The 16,802-nt window shown below is 37.0% G+C and overlaps 1 pseudogene; it reads left to right on the forward strand.

Moving 5' to 3' along the window:
- Nucleotides 1-4,930: 4,930 nt before the first annotated feature.
- Nucleotides 4,931-9,869, forward strand: LOC149562346 (putative beta-1,3-galactosyltransferase 8; annotated as a pseudogene).
- Nucleotides 9,870-16,802: the final 6,933 nt, after the last annotated feature.

Consider the following 16,802-nt stretch of genomic DNA (forward strand, 5'->3'; position numbering starts at 1 on the left):
GTCACCCTTATTCTAGAGAGAGAGAGAGAGAGAGAGAGAGAGATATCATATACATCTATTGCTAATTTGTGTTTATATCTAGCACATTCAATTTACACATTATAAAATCAAAATAATAAAAGGACAATGTCATGGCCTAAATAATATAGCAAGGGCTGAAATCAGAATTAACACAATAGTGCCTGTCAATTCACACCAACATCAATATAAGAGATCAATAGTGGATAGTCAAATAGAAACATGGATCACCATGGGATTCATCCCAGTCATACACATATGGTCTACTTATTGATTGTATTTGATTTACTCTTGGGTAAGTGCACCAAGTTGTGGTGCCAAAAGGGCGGGTATAAGTGGACACCTTTTTTTTGAAATCAACAATTTTTGAACTTCAACAAGAATTTGAAGATAGTTACACTCAAAAATTTTAAGATATGACAAAAACAAAAGTAGGAGTCCTTTAAATCTTGTTTCTAAACTACAATTTTTTTTCAAAATGGTTTAGTTTTAGGTCCTCAGAAAAGGGGCCCATAGAAAGTGGTACTATTTATTCTAAAAAAAATAACACAGTACAAAGTGTGGCCCCCCTAAAATTTCAACTTTTTTTTTTGAAATTTTTTAATCACTCTGGTCAAAAGTTACTTAACACTATGTAGTTTATCCTAGATTTTTTGGGTAATTTTATAATGTTTTTTTTTTTAATGAATTTTTTAACTAGACACATCCCAAAAATGTGAAATATTTGTGTGCTCCCCCTAGAAATGATTGAAAACTAATCTAAAATCAAAACTTCTTTTTTTCAAAGTGTGTAGAATGAAGTCTAGTTTCTAAAAAACTAAGTTGTTGCAAAATTCAATGAATGAGCTCAAATCTATAGCCCAATTAGTACATGTTGATTTTTGACAAAAAATGGACATACATTCAAAAGAAATTATACATGAAAGGCTTGAAATAGTTCAAATAAAAAATAAATTATATGGTTATATGGTTATATAGTTAACATAGAGACCTATGTCATGTAACCTGATCTTATCGATGCTCAACCATGAGGAATCTTGAAGGAAAACACACTAGAAAAATCAATCATTTTTTGTATGTTTTTAGCAAAACATGTCTTAGACTAGTTTATAGACTCCAAACCTTTGGGTTGGATCCCCAAGGAAAAAACAAGCCTTAGGCTTGGTAGAATGCAAAGGTTTGAATAACACGTGTGTGCTATAGTGTAAATGTGCTATTTAGAGCTTTTTAAATTTGAGTCTTAATACCATGTGTGCAATTTAGTCAACACACACTATTGAGACCTAAATAGTGCATAAAAAGGGAAGAAGAGAGGCAGAGCGAGAGTGAGAGAGAGAGGGGGGGATTGGTGTGTGTGTGTGTGTGTGTGTGTGTGTGTGTGTGTGTGTGTGTGTGTGTGTGTGTGTGTGTGTGTGTGTGAGAGAGAGAGAGAGAGAGAGAGAGAGAGAGAGAGAGAGGATGGGAGAGGGGAGAGAGAGAGTAGGGGATGGGAGAGAGAGTAGGGGTGGTAGAGAGAGTACAAGATGGGAGAGAGAAGAAGTGTGAGAGAGAGTAGGGGTGGAAAAGAGAGAGTACGGATGAGAGAGAGAGAGATTAAGAGTAGGGGATGAGAGAGAGAGGAAGTGAGAGAGTAGGGGTGGCAGAGAGAGTATGAGATGGGAGAGAGGAAGTGTGAGAGAGAGAGCAGGGGTAGAAAAGAGAGAGTATGGGATGGGAGAGAGAGGAAGTATGAGAGAGAGAGTAGGGGTGGCAGAGAGAGAGTACAGGATGGGAGAGAGAGATTGAGAGGAGGGGATGGTAGAGAGAGTAGGTAGTGGGCGAGGGAGCGAGAGAGGTAGAGAGAGATAGAGAGTAGGATGGAAGTGTGTGTGAGAGAGTAGGGCATGGGAGAGAGTGTGAGAGTGAGAGAGAGTAGGGGTGTTAGAGAGAGAAAGTAAGGGATGGGAGAGGGGAGAGAGAGGAAGTGTGAGAGAGAGTAGGGGTGAAAAAGAGAGAGTACGGGATGGGAGAGAGAGATTGAGAGTATGGGATTGGGGAGAGAGAGAGAGTAGGCAGTGGGAGATGGAGTGGGAGAAGGAAAGTGAGATAGAGGAGGATGGGAGTGCATGTGTGAGATAGAGAGTAGGGTATAGGAGAGCGGAGAGAGGGGGGATGGGATAATGTGTGTGTGAAAGATAGAGAGCAGGCAATGGGAGAGGGGGGAGAGAGAGTAGCTTGAGAGAGAGAGAGAGAGAGTAGGCAGTGGGAGAGGGAGTGGGAGAGGTAGAGAGAGAGTGGGGATGGGAGTGTATGTAAGAGAGAGTAGGGCATGAGAGAGAGTGTGAGAGAGAATAGGGGTGGCATAAAGAGAGTAGGGGATGGGAGAGAGAGTAGAGAGGGAGAGAGAGTAAGAGAGTGAGGGTAGGTGGTGGGAGAGGGAGTGGGAGAGGGAGAGAGGGGGTGATGGGAATGTGTGTGAGAGATCAAGAGAGAGAAGGGGATGGGAGTGTGTGTCTATGAAAGAGAGAGAGTAGGGGATAGGAAAGGGGAGAGAGAGAGATTAGGGGATGGGAGAGAGATAGTGAGAGAGAGAGTAGGTGGTGGGAGAGGGAGAAATAGAGAGGGAAGGATGTGAGTGTGTAAGAGAGAGTAGGGGATGGGAGAAAGAGAGAAAGGGGTGGCAAAGAGAGTACAGGATGGGAGAGAGAGTAAGAGTAGGGGATGGGAGAGAGTGTGAGAGTGAGAGACAAAGAGAGAGAGTAGGGGGTGGCAGAGAGAGAGTAGGGGATGGGAGAGAGAGAGTAGGTGGTGGGAGAGTGAGTAGGAGAGGGAGAGAAAGAGAGAGAGAGAGGAGAATGAGAGTGTGCGAGTGAGAGAGAGTGTAGAGGATGGTAGAGGGGAGAGAGAGTAGGTGATGGGAGAGGAGAGAGAGGGTGGATGGTAGTGTGTGTGTGTGTGTGTGTGAAAGAGAGAGAGTAGTAGATGGGAGAGGGGCGAGAGAGAGAGAGAGAGAGAGAGAGAGAGAGAGAGAGAGTAGCTCAAGAGGGAGTAGGGTATGGGAAAGAGAGAGTAGGTGGTGGGAGAGGGAGTGGGAGAGGGAGAGAGAGGGGTGATGGAAATGTGTGTAAGAGAGAGATTAGGGGATAGGAGAGAGTATGAAAATGTGAGAGAGAGTAGGGGGTGGCAGAGAGAGAGTGAGAGTGAGAGAGAGAGAGAGTAGGTAGTGGAAGAGTAAGTGAGAGAGGGAAAGAAAGTGAGAGACAGAGTAGGGGATGGGGGAGAGAGAGAGAGAGAGAGAGAGAGAGTGGGGGGATGGTTGTGTGTGTGTGAAAGAGAGAGAGTAGGGGATGGAAGAGTGGAGAGAGAGATAGAGAGAGTAGGGGATGAGAGAGAGAGAGTAGGTGGTAGGAGAGGGAGTGGGAGAGGGAGAGAGAGGGGGATGGGAGTGTGTGTAAGAGAGAGAGTAGGGGATGGGAGAGAGTGTGAGAGTGAGAGAGAGTAGGGGTGGCATAGAGAGGGTAGGAGATGGGGGAGAGAGAGTGAGAGTAGGGGACGGGAGAGAGAGAGCAAAGAGGGAGAGAGTGAGAGAGAGAAAGTAGGCAGGGGGAGAAAGAGTGGGAGAGGGAGAGAGAAGGGGGATGGGAGTGTGTGTGAGATATCTAGAGACTAGGGAAAGGGAGAGGAGAGAGGGGGGGGATGAGAGTGTGTGGGTGTGTGAAAAAGAGAGAGTAGGGGATGGGAGAGGGGAGAGAGAGTAGGTAGTAAGAGAGGGAGAGAGAGGGGGGGAATGGGAATGCATGTAAGAGAAAGAGAGTAGGGGATGGGAGAGGGAGTGGGAGAGAGAGAGAGAGGGGGGGTTGTAGAGAGAGTACAGGATGGGAGAGAGTGATAGTAGTGGATGGGAAATAGTGTGAGAGAGTAGGGGATGGGAGAGAGAGGATGAGAATAGGGGATGAGAGAGAGATAGTAGGTGGTGGGAGAGGGAGAGGGAGAGGGAGAGAGAGGGGGGATGGGAGTGTGCATGAGAGATCTAGAGAGTAGGAGATGGGAGAGGATAGAGAGAGGGGGATGGGAGTGTATGTCTATGAAAGAGAGAGTAGGGGATGGGAGAGGGGAGAGAGAGTAGCCCGAGAGAGAGAGAGAGAGAGAATAGGTGGTGGGAGAGGGAGTGGGAGAGGGGGAGAGAGAGGGGGATGGGAGTGTGTGTAAGAGAGAGAGTAGAAGATGGGAGAGAGTGTGAAAGTGTGAGAGAGAGTAGGGGTGGCAGAGAGAGAACAAGATGGGAGAGAGTGTGTGAGAGTAGGAGATGGGAGAGAGAGAGTAGCTAGTGGGAGGGGGAGTGGGAGAGGGAGAGAGAGAGAGAGAGAGAGAGAGTAGGGGATGGGAGAGGGGGGAGAGAGTGTAGCTCAAGAGAGAGTAGGGGATTAGAGAAAGAGAGAGAATAGGTGGTGGGAGAGGGAGTAGGAGAGGGAGAGTGAGAGAGAGAGTAGGGGATGGGAGAGAAGAGAGAGTGAGAGAGAGAGGGTAGGGGATGGGAGAGGAAGGAGAGTGAGAGAGAGTAGGGGATGAGAGACTTGAGAGAGATTGAGAGAGAGTAGGGGATGCAAGAGAGAGTGAGAGAGAGAGTAGGCAGTGGGGGAGGGAGTAGGAGATGGAGAGCGAGAGATAGTAGGGGATGGGAGAGAGAGAGTAGGGGATGGAGGAGATAGAGTAGGTGGTGGGAGAGGGAGAGAGAGGGGGGATGGGAGTGAGACAGAGAGTAGGGGATGGGAGAGGAGAGAGAGTGAGAGAGAGAGTAGGGGATGGAAGAGGATAGAGAGTGAGAGAGTAGGGGATGGGAGAGATAGAGTGAGAGAGAGTAGGCAATGGGAGAGGTAGGAGAGGGAGAGGGAGATATAAATTAGGGGATGGGAGAAGAGAGAGAGAGTAGGGGATGGGGGATGGTGGGATAGCGAGACATTTATTTTCTGAAATCACAAAAAAAATGGTCATAAAGCAGGTTTGTGTCCCTTTTGATCCATATTTTGCTTTTTGTCTATTGTACATTCTGTTGCTCCAGCAAAAAACATGTGTTTCAAGCTGTTGGAAGTTAGAAAACACTTTTTAAAGAGTTTTTGAAGCTAGCAAACACCAAATTCAATCATTGGATACTCTATTTGAAGGCTTTTTTAATATTATTTCTATAGAAAAGGTTAGTGCAGTCCTTTTTAAATATTGTTTGTTGATATATAGAGAGAAATTTGATTATAATTTGACATATTTAATATATAATTAATTCATTGAAATTTGTATGTTTGAATGAATTATTATTTTGAAATGGTTAGAAATTTGGCAAGTTGTTTGATATATATTGTGTATTCATTGAAATAACTATAATTTTTATATGTATTTGAATGATTTGTAATTTACAAATTGTAAGTAATTTAAATGTTTGAATAATTTGACATATAGAAATCATCATCATGGCAAGGAAGAGAGGGAGGTGGATTTGGAAATTAAAAGAGATAAAATGAAACTACTACATGAACAAAGAAAATTGCAAAGCAATAATGAAGAATTGACTTTCAAAGAGGAACAAGAACCACTAATACAAAGAAAAAAAGAGGAAGAATTGGAAAGACAAAGAGAACGAATGAGATTGTTATGCTCAAGAAGACAATTGAATTTTGAAGCTACAACATCTTCCAATGTTGGAGTCATATCATCCTCTCATGTTGAAGAGACACTAATTTGTAGATCTGATTATGTACACACTCCATCATGTCATGTTGAAGGCACAACATCAATATATCAAGTAGGTGATATTCCATCTTTTGCATCTTATTGCCAAGGCACATCATCTTCAGTTCAAAGTACACAAAACAATCAACCTTATGTTTATGTTCAAAATGTTGAGGTAATGGAAGAGATTATAACACCTTCTAGAATTCATTTTAGAAGACCAAATATTTAATTGATATTGATACTAACATTTTGAAATCAATGCCTGACAAGATTAGCAAGCGTACTTGTCAAAGAAAAGTTAATCATATGTGAAGATTATTCTTTGAAGAATTATATATTATAGGTCAAAGCCAATTATTTGTTGAAATGATGAGGAATATGAAATTTAGGCCTATCATGAAGATTCTTTGGCTAAGAATGATGGACAATTTGAATGAAAAAAGAATTGTAAAGAATCTAATGAGTGCTTATGACAAATTGGGTTCTAAATCATGCACCAAAGATAGTAATATCACAAGATGAGTACTTACATCAACAATAGTAAGTACCCAAATGAAGAAATTTTGACTCATGAGAAAGACAAGAAAAACATTGAAAATTGGTAGAGGTACTCTAAGGAGAGCCATGCTAAGGTATGAGAGATTGGAAGATCCAACAAAAAATAAGTTATGGACATTTAATAGTAGACTACCGTGAAAGGATAAAGGAATTAGTGAAGCTTTGAAATCATTGATCAAAGATTTTTGGAAAAAATAACACATGTTTCCCCTAATCAAAGAGATGTTGTAAGAAGGAGGATTGGTAGCCAAAATCATGACCCACATGTGAAACATTTTTTGGACTCAACTCAGACACAATTTTTTGCAAAATTTATTGGTATGTATCATCAAATTCAAATAAGTTAAATATTTTTTGAAATGGGTAAACTTTTTTATGTGAAGATAAATCACACATGCACAACTTCTTGTTGTAGGATACATATTGAATTTTCTAACCATTTTGATGTTTTTAGACATATATGTGTGTTTTTGCATTCTAAGTCTGTTTTGCAGGATTGTGACATGAATGAGCCACCAAGATCTTCAAGGAAATTCATATCCAACATTTTATGTGAAATAGGGGATGACCAAGAATTTTACAAGAAATCATTCTTGGATGGTACATGCTTATTTTGTGGTTCTTTGCAACTTTTATCAACTTGTGAACATATGGATAGTAAACATGCAATTGAAAATGAAATAGTAGATTATGAAAAATTTAAGACAGTGACATATGCTCTAAAAGATGGGAAATAAGGTAAAAGATGTGATTTAGTCATTGAAAAGATTCTAGTGTATGAGTTCATGAAAATTTTTTGTGGAAAGATTATTTACGAGTATGCAAGGCATACACATAAAGCTCGATGGCTAGATTTGCAATTCAAGTTATGCAAGGATACGTTTCCACTGGATACCATTGTTTCGGTTATAGACTTTGCACAGAACTACACATTACAACCACAAAATGAGGTGCAAGCAAAGTATTATACTTCTCAATAGATTTCCATATTTGTTCACATAACATTCATGCACTCACCTACAAGTACAAAGGATGATAGGAAGAATTTGAGGGAGTACCATTTTTACATCAGTGATGATTGATCACATTCTACGTAGTTTGTACATGGTTATTTTCAACTATTTTATAGAGATTTGGCTAATAGGGGAATAACATATCATCAACACATTATTTGGTTAGACAATTGTGCATCTCAATTCAAGAATGCATGGATGTTCTATTGGTTGAGCATGATGCATAGGTTGTGTAGAATTCAATATATGTTGAATTTCACAGAGGCTGGTCATGGAAAGGGAGAGCACAATAGTGTAGGCACATGCATCAAAAGAGTCTTAGCTCATGAAGAACTAAAGTACAAAAATGGAGCACTATTGATAGATACAAAATCCATCATCCAATGGTGTAATGCTACAATGGGTCTAGGTAAGGAAGGTGAGTCTACAGTTCGTACATTTTTTTGGTTGATAGATAATACTAACATTACACCATATGAGGATTGTTGCATGCTAACAGGATCAAGTGAGTTGCACTCTTTTAGAAGCTCTACTGCAGGTTCATGGAGTATCCACACATGAAAAATGGCATGTTATTGTCCATCATGTTCAGAGGAAAATTGGGGTGACTGTGAGTCGACTGAATGGGTGGACAAATGGGATATATGTGTTTTGGACCCAATTGACACCTATCATCCCTCACAAGCACTAGAAATGGTATTGTCTATTAATTTTGACTACTTGTCTGATCTAGTGCAACCTGGTAATATATATATATATATATATCTTTGTAATTTTAATATGTAACTTTATAACTTTTACCTAAGTATTTTCTAAATTAATGACCGCATTTTGTACATTTGTCATTGCAGGTCATGTTTTTTCTATTATTGCACTTGAAGACAATGAATAAGAAATAGATTATTATTTGTGTCATTGTGTCCAAGCAAAAAAAAATTGGATCACTCGATTATAGATGATGACAGTTTAGAGTACCGTATCGGTGCAATGGTTATAACTGGCATATGACTTAAACAATATTCTATGAAGAACCCTAACTTGTGGCTATTCGAGGATTGGCAAATAGAGAGGTAGATTCTTCATTATTCAAACCCTGTTGTTGCATCAAATGTACACTTGATAAAATATGGTGGAAAATAATATCATAAGATTCTTTGGAAAGTTTGTGAGTTAGACCATGAGGCAATACTTGAGAAATTAAAATATAGAGTAGATCGAGTTGGTTCATTAGATCGAATAGGGAGAGAGGGATAGAGAGATAGAGTGATCAATTGGATCCAAATACAATGTTGCAACCTCTCCCCCAAGACTTTCCACATGAAAATGTGGGTATTGTTATCATGTGTAAGTGATGAGATAAGTTTAAATCATAGATTTTATATTTTGATTTGTTTAGAATCTAGATACATTATTTGGATTTATATTAGATTCTTTAATAGAACTCATTTTCAGATTAGTCATTTGAATAAGTGAAAGTTTATAATTTGTTGTTTGGATCAAAATGTAATGAAAGAACATGAAAATTGTTATAATGTGAATGCTTTGTGATGTAAAGTCATGATTGTGTGCATGTAACTAGAAACTTGAAATTGGCGAAAGCAAGGATATAATGGGAGAAGTTTCCAAGACTCATCAAGCCATTTAATAAGCCACTTGATTATTGCTAGAAGCTCAAACAAATAATTCTTTACATTTGGAACATTGTTACCAATAATGATATTATGACTAAGATGCTTTTAACTTTTATTTGTTTTGTCATCTGTAATTATTTCAGATAAACTCCAAAACAAATTTATTTTTGAATCATAAAGTTATAAAACCCATATTATAATGCTAGATTGAATTTTGATGTGTTATCATCTAAGATATATATATATAAATGTATGAGAAGTTTAAATTAGCTGAATCTATTGGGATAAGTGGTATAGTTTTAAGATTCATTTGAAGAATATAAAGGGGCATGAGTGATGCAGGTCATTAGACAAAACAATATATTCACTGGAAATGGAATTAGGAGCATCAAGAGTTACAAGTGGAATGAAGTTTAATGGAGTGGAGAAAGAAAAAAAATATTTTTCCAAAACAGCTTTTGTTGTGGTAGGAATCAACACTACTTTTAGCAGTAGAAAATGATGTTATTCTGTCCAACACACTTGGATGCCACAAGGTCAAAAACTATACTCAATTAAAACACTTGTAAAAATTGTAAGTTTTTTAATTTGAATATTACTATGTCTTGTTTGAATCTCACAACTAAAATGGGAAATGGGAAATGAGAATGGTAGGAGAAAAGCTGAAGAAGTTGGAGGAGGAGAAGGGGATAGTGATAAGGTTTGTGATTGGGTACAGTGCTACACCAGGTGGCATTTTGGATCATGCAATTGAAGAAGAACATGCAGAGCATAATGACTTCCTTAGACTGAACATGTTGAAGGTTACCATCAACTCTCAGCAAAGACCAAGATCTACTTCTGTACAACACTCGCTAAATGGGATGCTGATTTCTATGTTAAAGTTGATGATGGCATGCATGTCAATCTAGGTACATTATCATCATTCATGGTTTCATCTAAATAGTATATTTTATGTTATAATTTGTTTAGATAGTTCATGTGTTTTTTTTTTTTTGGGTAGAAATTATTTGTTGTTTTCATTTGACATGGGTAATTCTACATAAAAAGCTAGTGCCATTTTATATGTTCTTTAAAGTTGATATCTATCTTAAAAATCTAACATTTTTTACATTTGTGAAATATTTTAATCAAAATATAATTGAGAATTCATTGAGTCTTCAAGAACTAGGTAAAATTTATTTGAATAGGTGATAAGTTGGCCTTGTCCTGTGGAAAGTTTCGAAGTTTTCCAAGGAAAACTAAATTTTGACCTACTAGGATTTCTAGGCCTAAGTTAGGGATATTGATCCTTTGAAGGTTTTGGGGCCTTGAAAGTGCATGAATCATAGTGGTTTAGTCCTAGAAATGTTGAATCAAGTTTAAATTTAAATTCTTGAAACCTTTTTACTTCTTTTGCCTTAATTGGCCTAGTTAAGGGCAAGTGTCCCTAAAGCCATATTTTGATCCAAGTTTGCCAAGAGCCCTAGGAAAAGAGAAGGACTAGGAGAGTGAAGTCCACTTGGATAAGTAAAGGTCATCATTTGGAAAAGTTTGGTAACTAAGAGATCATCCTAAAGTAGGTTTGGGTACCCTTAGAGGTTTAAGAACCAAGAGCCAAAAGTAGGTTGTGTGCTCTGCATCAATAAGGGTCATTAGACCTAGGTGTGATAGCTAGGGTGTAGGAAGCCACAATGTATTTGGAAGACTCACTAATTGGCCTAAAATTCAAGGAATACTTTACCATAGGGAAATGAGAAACCTAAGGGATAAGTCTCTAGCTTAGGGAAGGGTCCCTAGCATGGAATTTGTAAGGGATAGCCCATTTAACAAGTTGGAAGTGTTAGAAAGTATTTTGCATGTAGTAGAAGTTTGAATTATATAGGAAAGGATAGAAAAGAGTAAAGAACATATGAAGCAAGTGAATTGAACAATGCACATATTGTTTCATCAATACACAAACCTGCCATCCCAACATTTTAAGGCCTCAAAACTCCATATTTTGGTCTGTAACTTGGTAATCAACATGTTTTTAGCATGTGTTTAAATGGTACCTCCTTTGCAAATGTGGCCTAATTAGCCCTTCTATCTAAATGTTGTCCCCACAGGTTTTGACAATTTGCTTGCTAATGGGATCCCTCCACTTTGGAATCTGATAGTACATTAGAAATAGGAAGTAATCTTGCTATTAGTCTTTTCTTTTCATGCTAAGTGTACAAGTTGCAAACCTAAGTCTCAATTCCTTGGGCTACTAGGAATCTAAGAGGTTCATCAAGGAACTATGTCCTTTTCTCAGTTTGGGGTCTTAAATTCCTGTTGATATTCCTATTCTGATGTAAGAACATCATTTCTTGAGTCTGAGTTCTAAGTTCCATGTCTGGTGTAGGTTTCTTGTATTAAGCAATATTTGTTGTCAAGGTGCAAGTGTGGGGTCTTGAGCCTTTTTTGGGTTGTCAAACCTTGTTAGGTTGTTCTTGTAGGTTGTACTCTCCCAATATCTCTTGTTAGTACCCTGCCACTTGCATCACTTAGACCCTTTTTTAATTTCTTTGAATGCCTTTGCATTATCCTCATAGTTACTAGTGTATAGGTCAATATTTGAATCTCAACATGTGAATAGTTTGTCTTAGTTCTCATATGTAGTCAAGGTCCTTGACATCAATTACAAGTCATAAGTTACATGCATTAAAAAAATGAAATTGGGTTCCACAAAATTGATTGCAAGTTTTCTCATGCCTAAGTGGTTGGTAGGCCTTAAGACCCAACCAATAAGTCATCCTTCTATGTTGATAGACATGTATTGTAATCAAGTCTCTAAGAATTGATTGCAAGCTCTTTAAGCATCTTCATATGTCATTGGGTTAAGTCTTGAATCCCTAAAATCTATTCTTGAAGTCCTAATTTCATATCACACTCTTAGCACAATCATAGTTAAGTATTTGAGACTTGACTACATATCAACATGTATTGAACTTACAACTTGTAACGTAGCTCTAGGACCCAATTACATATTGTATCTCTTCTACACTTGTAATCAAGTATTTAGGGTATGATTATACATATTCCTTATAGAAACTTGTTGGAAAAGTGATGTAGAGCAAGATGGTCCCTTCCAAGTTCTATGAGAAAATACTCCAAACAATGTGTTTTCCCAAAGGTTTCTGAATGCAACCTTAAGGCTTAAGTTTCCCAAATTAGGTAAATGACTTATCTAAAGAATTCTTAGTAATATAATGGTTTTTAATAACCTAATACACCCCAAATAACTAGTTTACCAAATACCAAGAGCCTATCTCTAAGGTAAACCAATCATCCCAGCCTACTAGGCCTACAAACCCCAATTAGCCCTCAAATGTTGTCCTCTTGCATTTTCCTCCACATATTTCGAGAACATCAAGAAAATAAATTGAATATTAGGATACCTATTTTACTTCTCTATAACATATCAGAAGATAAGGTATGGTTTTTTTGGACCAAGTCTCTGCTGCTATACTATGGACCACTTTTTAAGCATAAAAACCCCTCCATTTACAAAGGAACTATATGGGATAATTATCCCCCAACCATAAAACTTAGTAAATTATCTTAATATGATCCTAAAGTGAGGATTCTTCAATTTTATTGAACCCATAAACTCTCTATATGTGCTTTTTATGAAACCCTCACCAAATAAGACCAAAAACTAGGGCCTCTTCAAATCTGACCAAGAAATCACTTCTAGGACCTGTTAGTTGATCCTAAACCATGTTTATGATGATTAATTTGACTATTTTACATAAAACCATGGCCTCCTTTAGGTAGATCTCCTGCAACTATACCTATGGCATCAAATTTAATGCATTTTCATGCACCCAAGCACTCCAAACTTGTCCAATTGGATGATCATTGGTGTAGGGAACCAAGTAAAATAGATAAGTGTCATCATATTTGTGAATTAGGAACAAGGTTGCAAAATTATGTAATAAGACCCAAGATGTAAGGTCAATTGGACTCTAAATGCCATTATAAGCCAGAGTGCCAAATTGAACCAAGGGGTCAAAAATGAGAAATATAGGTAAATTTTCAAGGAAAAAAGGATTTTTACATTTCTTGAAAGGTTATAAAGTTCCTTAGGGTCATTGGGTTAAGTTTTAGGTGTCTAGGAGTTAAGATGTCAAAAATTGCAAAAAATTGCAAAAGTTGTCAAGCAAAATTGCAAAAATGCTGACAACTTTGCAATTTTGTTGAAAAACCAAGTGTACATTACAATCACCATTTAAAATGTGGTTATAAAAATTGGAATGGAATAATATATGTATGAGATGACCATACAGGCATTAGTGGGTGATGGTTGTACGGATTTGATGTCTTTTGAAGCAATGAAAACCTAATTTCTACCATTTTTCCTGGGTTCTATTGTTGTACGAACGCGTACATATTAGCAAATGTAAAATTTTGATATGGTTGGATAGGTATTTTAATTATCTTTCATTTTCATTTGGTTTTAGGTTTTGATCTATTCATTTGTGTAAGATATTACCATTTTACTGAGGGCTACTTGGGTAAGCCTGTAAATTGACCATATTGCACTTATGGTCCTCTAACTTGTAATCCAATGGTGGGATCTTGATGCCATTTGGTCAGAAGAAATTTAGGGGTATATTATTACATATGGCAGAGTTTCAAGGGAAAAAAATTTGGTTTACTATTTTTGCTTGTAGGCCCTAGGCTAAACATCATCATGTGTTCAGCCTAGTTTTGAAGATAAATTGGTGTAAAACTCTCAAACTTGTTGTAATGACCTAGGTGGAGGGTGGAATGGATTGTTGGCATGGTGAGGAAGAGTCTCAAGTGGTTGTGCTGATTTTATGACCCCATCTCTTGACACTTGCCTCGGAAAGCCAACCTAATTAGGCTTATTAGGACTACAAACCTAGTTGATGTTTGGGTATGCTAGAGTAGGATCAGCCCATAAGTCTTTGGAATCTTCAAGAGTCTAGAAAAGGGTATATAAAAAGGTTTTTTTTTTCCACATTGTTTCTGGAGTTTGAGAGTTAACCTTGGAAAACTAAAAACAAACCTACTAGGATTTATAGGCCTAGATTTGGGAAATATGTCTATTGGTGGTGTGGGAACCCTAAAAGTGGATAAATTATAGTGGGATAGGACTAAGTATGACAAAAAAAATCTTTATTTGAACCCCTAAAATCATTTTGCCTAATTTTCCTTATTTGGCCTAGTTGAGGACTAGTGTCCCTAAAGCCTTATTTTGGCCCAAGTTTGCTAAGAACCCTAGGGAAAGGGTAAGACCTTGGAGAAGTGGAATCCACTTGAAGAGATAGAGGTTAGCATTGGGTAAAGGCTAGAAACCTTGTCTGGCATCTTGTAGTGGGTTGGGTGCTAATGGGTCAAAAATAAGCAATTTTGGTGGTTTTTCAATACAAATAGGATTTTTGTGATCCTTAGAAGGTTTTAATAGTCCTTAGGGTCATTTGGTCAAGTCCTAGCTTTTCCAAATGTATTCTTGTATTTCAAATAGACCTAACAAAGCAGACATAAACATTGTTTTGTTCACACCTCTTACTGAACTTGGTTCACACCTATCTTTACAGTATAGATTGGAGCTTAATCTTCATGTGTAAACTACAAAAACTATTTATATTATTTAATTCTAGTATACCATATAATTTTTCTAGGTCTCTATATTGAAAAGAAATGGTGGATGAAATTATAGTTGCATGTCTTAGGTTTAAATCTCCCTTGCATGATATTTTTTGGAAAAGAACATTGAGGGATGCAATTCAAGATGCAATAGATGTACTTGGTAAACACTATAAAGAGTGGGATATGATAGGTTATCATATCATCTAAAATGACTTACATGATTAAAAAATAATCTTGGCACATTTTTTTATGAAATCTATAGATGCATTACATAGGCTTATATCAAAACATACACTTTTCACTTTATTAGATTATGTGGTTAATGGAAGATAAGTTTTAGGATCTCATATGCACAACATCCTCTTCACTTTTTGCTAGAAGTCATTGATAAACTTCCATGAATTAAATATGTAATGATGAGAGGTAAGGCTTTTAGCAAATTTATTTATAATCAAACAAGTGTGTTCAATGTGATACCTTACTTCACAAATAGTAATGAAAGTTATCCAAAATGATAAAGTTTGCTACCTACTTCTTTGCATTCCAAACTCCTTGGTCATAGAAGAGAAAACAAATATTTTTAAAATACATGAAATTACCACAATCCATATTGATGGTTTCTTAATATTTTTGAATTTGACCATATGGGGATTTTATATTACAAGGCCAAATCCAAAAAAGCACTAAGCAACAATGAATTTTTTTTAATAGAGCAAGTTGAGATAGTTTTTCTAATCATTTGAGGTATATTTATATACTTTGTGAGATCTTTATTCATATGAACAAGAATTTCACAAATGTAGAAGTCTCTAATTAGAGTTTTTAGACTAGTTGGTGGGGAAAATGGTGTGGAGTGTTCATATGACGCAATTGATACAACCAAGGGGATCATAAAGTCTAAAATACACAATAGTCTGAAGTATACATGCTAATATATACCATCATAATGATAAATATGATCAGTAGACACAATGTTCCTTCCATGATCTTAGATACTATACCAATCTACTGGTTTTTACAACGTTCATAGAGACATACAAAGGTATCAAAGGGCCTCTTCAAATACATCATGATATTTCATATAATTTAATGGAATGATAGACAACCATGGTAGAGTTATCATCATACTAATAGGAAAAAGAATCAAGCTTCAATTTAGGTGTTATACCAAATTTGAAATTGATAAGCCGATAGGTTCTTGCAACTTGGTTTATATTTTGGTTTTCATGTTTGTTTTACCTACTTAGGCTAGAATAAACAACACTTGGATGAGAAGTCCATGGTTTTCAAAGAAAGACACCATTTTGCATGCTTAAGGCACTTTATGCAATTTATAAGAAAAAGTTACTCATTAGGAAAATTTGGGATTTTTAATGTTTTTGGTCAAGAAATCCTAGGAATGAGTTTTTTTTAGTTGGTTTTAGGTATGTTGGAACCTTTTCCAAGTCCTAGAAGTGGAATCAAGTGAAAAATGTAAAAATTACAATTTTTGTGCAAAGTTGCATTGTTGAAAGTTCTAAAAGTTGCTCAAATTTGCAACTTAGTGGGAAAAGGGTTATAACTATTAAAATATTGGTTCTAACCATTAAAATATACATAGGAGATATATATACCTCATTTTTTAGGTTTGAAGGGCATTAATATACGGATTGGAAGAAGTTGCAAAGAAAGAAATTAGTTTTCGAGTCATTTTTATTATTGTTTTCATGTTGCACAAAATGTACACAATTTTAGACCCAATGTGATGAATTTTTGAGATAGATATTTGAATCATCTTTCTTTTTCTTTTGGTCTCATCATTCTACGTGTTTTCTAATTCAAGTTATTGCATTTTTAGTGAAACTAGGTTTTTAGGACAACATTTTGGTGCACACAGCAAAAATGGGCCTCTAACTGCAATTTCCTTGGTTAAAATTTCATGCCTACTTGAGAAATGGTAATTAGTAGGGTACTTTTTAAGATTCTAGGGTTTCAAGATTGGAGGATGTGTTTTATGATTTTTCCAATCAAGCCCTCGGTCAAGCCATGAAGGATTTGACCTCTTGTAGCGTATTGATTTGTGAATGACAGGAGTTTGGGAATTGGTGAAGGGTTGAGCATTTATAAAAAAATTATTCTAGTATTTTCAAACCTTCCTAAGCATTTATTTCATTTCCATGACCTTGCTTCCTACTGGTTGCTTTGTAAACCAATTGTATACTTGACTGGGACATGTTTGGGAACTGACAATCTCCATTTAAGCTAAAGTCTCCATTTA

This window comes from Cupressus sempervirens, chromosome 4, assembly GCF_028749045.1.
Source record: "Cupressus sempervirens isolate cs-2001-9-10 chromosome 4, ASM2874904v1, whole genome shotgun sequence".
Taxonomy (NCBI): Eukaryota; Viridiplantae; Streptophyta; class Pinopsida; order Cupressales; family Cupressaceae; genus Cupressus; species Cupressus sempervirens.